Below are 9,880 nucleotides of genomic sequence, written 5' to 3' on the forward strand. Positions count from 1 at the left end.
GAGTGCATATCTGTATGAATAACGTAACGATATAAGATATTTAAATTTAAGGATATTAAATAAAAATTTGAAAAAAAGGCGACGGGACATTAAGAAAACCGTCACAACATATGAGGTAACATTAAAATATATTTAAAATAAATAATTAGAGCGGATATGTAAAAAAATTAGCATGCAACGGTGAGGAAGATGGATGAACATCAGGAAAATATTAGGATGATCGAGCGTAGTTTTATGCTCTTTTGATTTTGGCACGGTTGTTCCATGCTGCCATAGTGCCACGGTACCACGATGCCATGGTGCCACGGTACCTTGGTGCCTTGGTTCCTTGGTGTCATGGTGCCATGGTGCCTTGTTGCCATGGTGCCATAGTGCCACGATGCCATGGAGCCACAGTGCCTTGGTGACATAGAGCCATTGAGCCATGGTGCCACGGTGCCTTAGTGCCATTGTGCCACGATGCCTTGCTGCCCGGTGCCATGGTGCCATGGTGCCTTGGTGCCACGGTGCCTTGGTGCACTATGCTACGGTGCAATGGTGCCTCGGTGCCATGGTGCCGTGTTGCCTTGGTGCAATGGTGCCTTGGTGCCTTTGTACCATGGTGCGTTGGTACCATGGCGCCTTTGTGCCTTGGTTTCATGGTGCGTTGGTTCCTACTGCCCTTGGTTATTTGGGGGCGATGGTACCGGTGCATGGATATCCAACTTGACAAAGACACCACCATGGTAGGCCACTATATGTCCGTCGGCGTTTGTCATTGGACGTGCCTCTAGCATTGCACTCGACGGTCACAAAAATCTCTAATTGCGACATGCCTCCACGCACCGAGAATCCTGACCGCCGCTCCTGGACCATGACTGCACGATGAAGTGGGGAAGGCGTGGGACATGAGGGCGGCCATTCGATTCACCCCGCGCACAAAATACGAGGGGCGAAAGGCAATCAATAAAACTTGATAATGCCTGGGCATTAGGTATGCAACACAGGAAACCGACTTCGAGCAAACCTAAATTACGCTTGCCCCACGACTGAGATCGCAGGCGGGTCAGGACGTTTCTGCTCGAGAAGGGATCCAACCTAACCGTACATACCGAACACAACTCACGCACCATGCCTCGAAATGCTCTGTCGATGCACGGCCAGCACCGGCCCCAACGCCGAGCAATAGATGTCGTGCGTTGCTGACCATGCGAACGTTGCAAGGATGAAGCAAGTCCCACTTGAAATGATAGCCCGCCCTTGGGGGGAGCAGAGGAGATGAAGGCACGTCGAGGCTTATGCAGTGGCGCCGCTCACGCCGGCCGCCGGCGCTCTCCGCGGATTCATTAAGAAAATATTTTTTTTCAAATATCATTTATGAAAATTCAAAAACTAAGTAAAAATAATTCGAAAATTGAAAAATATTTATAAAAATATAAAAATATTAGGAAAATATTTCCAGCGCATGAACTAACCTTAAACCAACAATCGAGCGCATATTTATACGTATAAGATATTTAAATTTAAGGATATTAAATAAAAGATTGAAAAAAATATAAAAATAACATGGGGACATTAGAAAAATTGCCCAGAATGAAACAGATAAGTAACAACTCCAAAATATAAATATTAGAATGAAATAACCTTAAACCAATAATTAAGTGCATATCTGTACGAATAACGTAACAATATAAAATATTTAAATTTAACGATATTAAATAAAAATTTGAAAAAAAGGCGACGGGGCATTAAGAATTAGAGCGGATATGTAAAAAAATGAGCATGCAACGGTGAGGAAGATGGATAAACATCAAGAAAATATTAGGATGATCGAACGTAGTTTTACGCTCTTTTGATTTTGGCACGGTGGTTCCTTGCTGCCATAGTGCCACGGTACCACGATGCCATGGTTCCACGGTGCCTTGGTGCCTTGGTTCCTTGGTGCCATGGTGCCATGGTGCCTTGGTGCCATGGTGCCATAGTGCCACGGTGCCATGGCGCCACAATGCCTTGGTGACTTAGAGCCATTGAGCCACGGTGCCTTGGTGCCACTGTGCCATGGTGCCACGGTGCCTTCGTGCCATGGTGCCACGGTGCCTTGCTGCCCGGTGCCATGGTGCCTTGGTGCCACGGTGCCTTAGTGCACGGTGCCACGGTGCCATGGTGCCTCAGTGCCGTGGTGCCATGGTGCCTTGGTGCAATGGTGCCTTGCTTCCTTTGTACCATGGTCCATTGGTGCCATGACGCCTATGTGCCTTGGTTTCATGGTGAGTTGGTTCCTACTGCCCTTGGTTATTTGGGGGCGATTGTGCCGGTGCATGGATATCCAACTTGACAAAGACACCACCGTGGTAGGTCACTATATGTCCATCGATGTTTGTCATTGGACGTGCCTCTAGCATTGCACTCGACGGTCACAAAAATCTCTAATTGCGATATGCCTCCACGCCCCGAGAATCCTGACCGCCGCTCCTGGACCATGACCGCACGACGAAGCGGGGAAGGCATGGGACATGAGGAAGGCCTTTCTATTTACCCCACGCACAAAATACGAGGGGCGAAAGGCAATCAATAAAACTTGATAATGCCTGGGCATTAGGTATGCAACACAGGAAACCGACTTCGAGCAAACCTAAATTGCGCTTGCCCCACGACTGAGATGGCAGGCGGGTCAGGACGTTTCTGCTCGAGCATGGATCCAATCTCACCGCACATACCGAACACAACTCAGCGCCGTGCCTCTAAATGCTCTTTCGATGCACGACCAGCATTGGCCCCAACGCCGAGCAATAGATGTCGTGCATTGCTGCCCATGTGGACGTTGCAAGGGTGAAGCAAGTCCCACTTGACACGATAGCCCACCCTTGGGGGGAGAAGAGAAGATGAAGGCACTTCAAGGCTTATGCACGAGCGCCACCCACGCCGGCCGCCGGCGCTCGCCACTGATTCATTAAGAAAATATTTTTTTTCAAATATCATTTATGAAAATTCAAAAATTAAGTATAAATAATCCGAAAATAGAAAAAATATTTATAAAAATATAAAAACATTAGGAAAATATTCCCAGCGCATGAACTAACCTTAAACAAACAATCAAGTGCATATTTGTACGTATAACGTAACGGTATAAAATATTTAAATTTAAGGATATTAAATAAAAGATTGAAAAAAATATAAAAATAACGTGGGGACTTAGAAAAATCGTCCAGAATGAAACAGATAAGTAACGATCCCAAAATATAAATATTAGAATAAAATAACCTTAAACCAACAATTGTCACGGTGGTTCCTTGCTGCCATAGTGCCACGGTGCCATGGTGCCTTGGTGCCACGGTACCACAGTGCCACGGTGCCTTAGTGCCTTGGTTCCATGGTGCCTTGCGGCCTTGGTACCTTGGTGCCATGGTGCCACGGTGCCTTGGTGCCATTGTGCCATGGCGCCACGGTGCCTTGGTGACATAGAGCCATTGAGACTTGGTGCCTTTGTGCCATGGTGATACGGTGCCTTGGTGCCTTCGTCCCACTGTGCCATGATGCCACGGTGCCTTCGTGTCATGGTGCCACGGTGCCCTTATGCCCGGTGCCATGGTGCTTTGGTGCAACGGTGCCTTGTTCGCTATCGGTCTGTCGCCCGTATTTAGCCTTGGACAGAATTCACCACACAATTTGGGCTGTATTCCCAAAAAACCCGACTCATGGACAGTGCCTCGTGGTGCGACAGGGTCCAAGCACTATGGGGCTCTCAACCTCTCCGGCACCCCCTTCCAGGGGACTTGGGCCTGGTCCGCCGCTGAGGACGTTTCTCCAAACTAGAATTCAAACGATGGATCCGCTCGATTCTAAGGCTGGGCTGTTCCCGGTTCGCTCGCCGTTACTAAGGAAATGCTTGTAAGTTTCTTTTCCTCCACTTATTGATATGCTTAAACTCAGCGGGTAATCTCGCCTAACCTGGGGTCGCGATCTGAGTGCCTAAGCGCGATAGGGTCCTGGAGTCCGGACGCGGTCGGGCTATAGCCGTGATAACATAGAGAGTTGAGATACAACCACCACTTGTCGCGACCTCCGTCGACGTGGACTCACATTTAGGCCAGCCGCGAGCTCGAGGTGCTCGGGAGACCAGTATCTGCCCTACGACAATAGCGCGTCCCATGATTGAGGTGCAATGTGAGGGGGGTGACGCGATACGCGATGCTTAGGAAGACGTACCCTCAGCCTAATAGCTTCGGGCGTAACTTGCGTTCAAATACTCTTTGGTTCGCGGGATTCTATAATTCACACCACGTATCGCATTTTGCTACGTTCTTTATCAATGCGAGAGCTGAGATATCTGTTTCCGCTAGTCATTTTTGTTTACAAAAGAAGCATAGGTTTCCCCGACGCACGTCGCGGATGGGGCGCGAGGAGCAGGTTGTTGATTTACGTATTCCTTGGAGAATTTCGCGGCGGGGAAGAGGGGAAGGTGCTCGTACAGAGTATCGTAGAACCCCGCCCGTGCGGACTCCCCAGTTGTTAAACACAATTGCGAATTGTTCTACTGTGTAGGTTTCAACAATGATCCTTCCGCAGGTTCACCTACGCAAACTTGTTATGAATTCTCCTTCCTCTAAATGATAAGGTTTATTGGACTTCTCGAGACGTCGCGGGCTGCGAACCACCCACATCACCGTGATTCGAACATTTCACCAGATCATTCAATCGGTAGAAGGGATGGGCGGTGTGTACAAAATGCAGGGACATAGTCAACGCGAGTTGATGACTCGCGCTTACGAGGAATTCCTCGTTGAAGACCAACAATTGCAATGATCTATCCCCATCATGATAAAATTTAAAAGATTACCCGGGCCTGTCGGCCAAGGCTATAAACTCATTGAATACATTAGTGTAGTGCGCGTGCGGCCCAAAACATCTAAGGGCATCACAGACCAGTTATTGCCTCAAACTTCCGCGGCCTAAAAGGCTATAGTCTTTCTAAGAAGCTGGCTACGAAGGGATACCTCCGCATAGCTAGTTAGCAGGCTGAGGTCTCATTCATTAACGGAATTAACCAGACAAATCGCTCCAAAAACTAAGAACGGGCATGCACCACCACCCATAGAATCAAGAAAGAGCTCTCAGTTTGTCAATCCTTACTATGTCTGGACCTAGTAAGTTTCCCCGTGTTGAGTCAAATTAGGCCGCAGGCTCCACTCCTGGTGGTGCCTTTCCATCAATTCCTCTAAGTTTCAGCCTTGCGACCATACTCCCCCCGGAACCCAAAAACTTTGATTTCTCATAAGGTGCCGACGGAGTCCTAAAAGCAACATCCGCCGATCGCTGGTCGGCATCGTTTATAGTTGAGACTAGGATGGTATCTGACCGCCTTCGAGCCCCCAACTTTCGCTCTTGATTAATGGAAACATCCTTGGAAAATGCTTTCATAGTTGTTCGTATTTCATGAATCCAATAATTTCACCTCTGACTATGAAATACGAATGCCCCCGATTGTCCCTGTTAATCATTACTCCGATCCCAAAGGCCAACATAATAGGATCGAAATTCTATAATGTTATCCCATGCTAATGTATACAGAGCGTAGTCTTGCTTTAAGTTCACTAATTTCTTCAAAGTAACAGCGCTGGAGACACGACCCAATAGAAGGGACGAGACGACCAATGCACACCATAGGTGGACCGGCCGGTCAATCCCAAAGTCCAACTTCGAGCTTTTTAACTAAAACAACTTAAATATACACTATTGGTGCTGGAATTACCGCGGCTGTTGGCGCCAGACTCTCTCTCCAATGGATCCTCGTTAAGGGATTTAGATTGTATTCATTCCAATTACAAGACTCATTGAGCCCGGTATTATTATTTATTGTCACTACCTCCCCGTGTCAGCATTGGGTAATTTGCGGACCTTCTGCCTTCCTTGGATGTGGTAGCCATTTCTCAGGCTCTCTCTCCAAAATCAAACCCTAATTCTCCGTCACCCTTCATCACCATGGTAGGCCACTATCCTACCATTGAAACTTGATAGCACAGAAATTTGAATGATGCATCGCCAGCACAATGGCCATACAATCTGTCCAGTTATCATAAATCATCGCAGCAATAGGCAGATCCCGCATCGGCCTTTTATCTAATAAATGCATCCCTTCTAGAAGTCGGGGTTTGTTTCACATATTAGCTCTAGAATAACTATGGTTATCCAAGTAGTAGATACCATCAAACAAACTATAAATGATTTAATGAACCATTCGCAGTTTCACAGTCTGAATTTGTTCATACTTACACATGCACGGCTTAATCTTTGAGACAAGTATATGACTACTGGCAGGATCAAGCAGGTAGCATTCCTCATCGACGCTGGCATTGCATGAGCCTGGCCTGCTCGTGATGGCGTAGATGGATTCAAGGTGAGTGTGACCGTCATTTGTAAGGAGAATCGTACAGGGCAGATAGAAGTCGATAAAGACCCCATACCCACTGCGTCTACCGTATCTGAGAATCTTGATCGCAGCTCATGGACCATGACCGCACGACGAATCGAGGAAGGTGTGGGATATGACGACGGCCTTTCTATTCACTCCGCGCACGAAATGCGAGAGGGAAAATGCGATCGATAAAACTTGATAATGCCTGGGCATTAGGTATGCAGCACAGGAAATCGATTTCGAGCAAACCTAAATTGCGCTTGCCCCATGACTGAGATAGAAGGTGGGTCAGGACGTTGCTGCTCGAGCAGGGATCCAACCTAACCGCATATACCGAACACAACTCACGCGTTGTGCATCCAAATGCTCCATCGATGCACGCACAACACCGGCCCCAATGCCCAGCAACAGATACCGTGCGCTGATACGCCCAAATTACAACTCTCGTTAGAAAGTGTAAGTGGTCGTTGTCAAATATAGAACCCAACTGGGTTGGGTGTCGAATCCCACAGGGAATACTATGGTCACTAAGTATTGCGATTATTATTAGACTGTTGATCGAAGGTTCCAAGATAAGGGGGTTTTGGTTTAAGTGCACAATAATATTATTAATGTAACAAATGAGAAGATATGTGTAATAATATTTGATCACAGAGAATGATAAGTTAGGGTTATGTCCACTTTGTAGCTTCTACTTCTCTATTAACTATGAGTAATACAGATTTTATGCATGCATGCACTTATAGAGAGACGTATTCTAATTCTAAATCCAAGTATTTTTCAACCATCAAGGATTTATTCACCTTAGTTCTTTCGAATCTAAAATGTACAACAAATTGTATGAACTCTCCAAGAAGTTAATCTTGCTAGGGCATTAACGTATAAATTAGAGGTTGGAAACCCTAATTTCTCGTCACACTCTCTTTTCCAAATAGTAACTTTTCTATTGAACAAGTTATTGTTATAATGGCGCATTCCCTATGTTTGCAACCATGAGAATTCAATCAAAATGAAGAGAGTAATGATATAAGTGGCGTGACACATCATAAAATCTCAAAACCCATAGCAATAGAGAGTATATTACAAAGTTTCCATAACCCTAACAAACAAGCTTAGCTACTCATGAATAAAACAAAAATCAACATAGAAATATTCATCATACCAAAACTTAGAATGATCTTGGTGATGAAAATGACTAGTGAAAATAAGAGAGAAATACATTTCTCTCTCTTCGTGTTCAAGCTAAGCCGTCCGTTCTTCTTGTTTTCCAAATAATACCGAATCTGAATAATTTAATAATCCCTAAAAATTCAGCCATAAGGCTTTTAATAACATCCTTCTCTAATAAATTGCTACTGCATCCTTAACTATTTAAAAATATTCAGTTTGCCCTGGGAAAAAGTTCTCATACAGCACATTCAGTCCAAAAGTTGCTTTCCTTTTTATGTGAAGTTTTCCTTTGCTGTCCACAGGTCCCCAAAGTGCTGAAATCTTCCGCATTAGTACCTGAAAAGTATGCTAATCACATAGGTCAGCTCACTTAACTAAAAATAGACTAAAAGTGCAAGAATTATGTATTTTATTCTCAAAACTTAGCTGAAACATGGGTAAGTTATGGTGCTTAGACGTATAAATACGCCCAACATCACCACCCCACACTGAAAGCTTTGTTTGTCCTCGAACAAAGTAGTACATCCATGCGAATACCTAACTAAACTTCACAAGAGCAACACAAAATTTTCAACAAGACATACACGGCAATTATTAACAAAGAGTAGATTTCTTAATCATTACTAGAAACAACTCACCCACTAACATAGACTCATTAATTTGGTTAATTCGTATACATAAGTTAAGCCAAAGAAAATCATATAAAACTACCCAACAATCATCAACCATGTGCGCTCATACAAAATGTTACCCATAATTACTCATAGTTTTGCATTTTTCAGAAATATGGGTATAAGAACTTGCTTGCTCTCACTCTCACAAAGAATTCTTAGATTACAACTGATGACCATACGCTTGCCCTTAGTGCAATGCTCCACTAATATCAGAATGCTAAGGTTAGGATCAAATAGGTCTTTACGGGTTGTAATGTAGGCTAAAGGACAGGTAGGACTATTTTGGCCAGAAATGGTGACTATGTTCCCTAAGCACTTTAATACACTACATTATGCCATTTACACTAACTTTTAACAACCACTCTACCTTTCTTTTATCTACCAACCCCCTTTCAGCCATTTTGTTACTCAATCAGAAACATAATGATGGGAATATACAACTCTCTCTCTTTTTCTCTCTTCTTTTTGTTTTTTATTTATTTATTTTTATTAAGCATCCCTATGATAGCCACCCTCGATCACAATATTTTTATGTAACAATAACTAAACTTTGGGGCATCACTTTCACCATTTTCTTTTTATTTTGCGACACTCTTTACTCAACTTGATTCTACAATTTAAAGCGCTTAGGGGCTTTTGGATCAAATTATGGTCTTTTCAAAAAAAAAATGGATTAGGCTACATATGAGGTTGCCAAAGAAAATAGCTAAAGGCTCAAAGGGTGTTCACTAGGACAATGTACAAAGGTAGGTAAAAAGAAGATAAACAAAATCAGGGCTGCCAAAGAAATGCCTAAATCATCTTCTAAACTCACAATCTTTATTTCGCTTCACACACACACCAGGCAAGTTCTAGCATCAATCACAACAAAGAATATACAATAACCTTACACACATATGGCACATGGTCAACTTAATTAGGAGCATTATAGATTCTTGACCCAACAGATAAATGAATTAAACCACAAGCAATTATCACAGAATGAGTCACACTTAGAGCCTAAATGTTTCAATAGTAGTGATTCAGCACAAACTTCTGTTATAATGCCATGCCGTCTATAAGAATAATTTCATGCAAAAATCTGACTAATTACAACTAACTAACTACGACTTAATCAAAACAACTATAGAATAAATGCAGGCAGGCAGTACGCAATACAGCAGACAAGGCAATCCGCAAATATATACCCACACGCCACACTTATACGGAACACACTACCCTCATTGTAAATAAATAACCAAAAACCTGGTTAGTCAGACTCCTCTTCTATATCCAGGGTCATACCCCCTGTGTCAGAATCATCATCAGAGTCTTCATCATCAGAGTTGTCCTCCACATCAAAGTCTAGTAGTCGGTGATCATCGTCTGTCGGTACATCATCATCTAGAGGTTCCTCAAAATTTACCCCCACTCCATACATGGCCCGAGCATGCTCATTAAGTGGGTAGTCATAGTCCAACTGCCGAAGCTCTGCATCAGTCAGCACATGACCTTCATTCATCATAGTAAACCAAGTTATGGCATACAGATGGCGAAAAAAACTCTCATCTCGAGCATGTCTCTCAGCAGTGGTAAGGTTGATGCCTTGACCAGTTTCTGGATCTTTGATTCTTGTGAGATCTACCTTCTTCGGTTTATGTGGCAA

At 44.0% G+C, this 9,880-nt stretch overlaps 2 pseudogenes; both read right to left on the minus strand.

The window, feature by feature from the left end:
- Positions 1–4,165: 4,165 nt before the first annotated feature.
- LOC124891391 lies at positions 4,166–4,321 on the minus strand (annotated as a pseudogene).
- Positions 4,322–4,639: 318 nt separating this feature from the next.
- LOC124891388 lies at positions 4,640–8,636 on the minus strand (annotated as a pseudogene).
- Between the last annotated feature and the right edge of the window lie 1,244 nt (positions 8,637–9,880).

The sequence above is a fragment of the Capsicum annuum genome, unplaced genomic scaffold, assembly GCF_002878395.1.
Source record: "Capsicum annuum cultivar UCD-10X-F1 unplaced genomic scaffold, UCD10Xv1.1 ctg3479, whole genome shotgun sequence".
In the NCBI taxonomy this organism is placed as follows: Eukaryota; Viridiplantae; Streptophyta; class Magnoliopsida; order Solanales; family Solanaceae; genus Capsicum; species Capsicum annuum.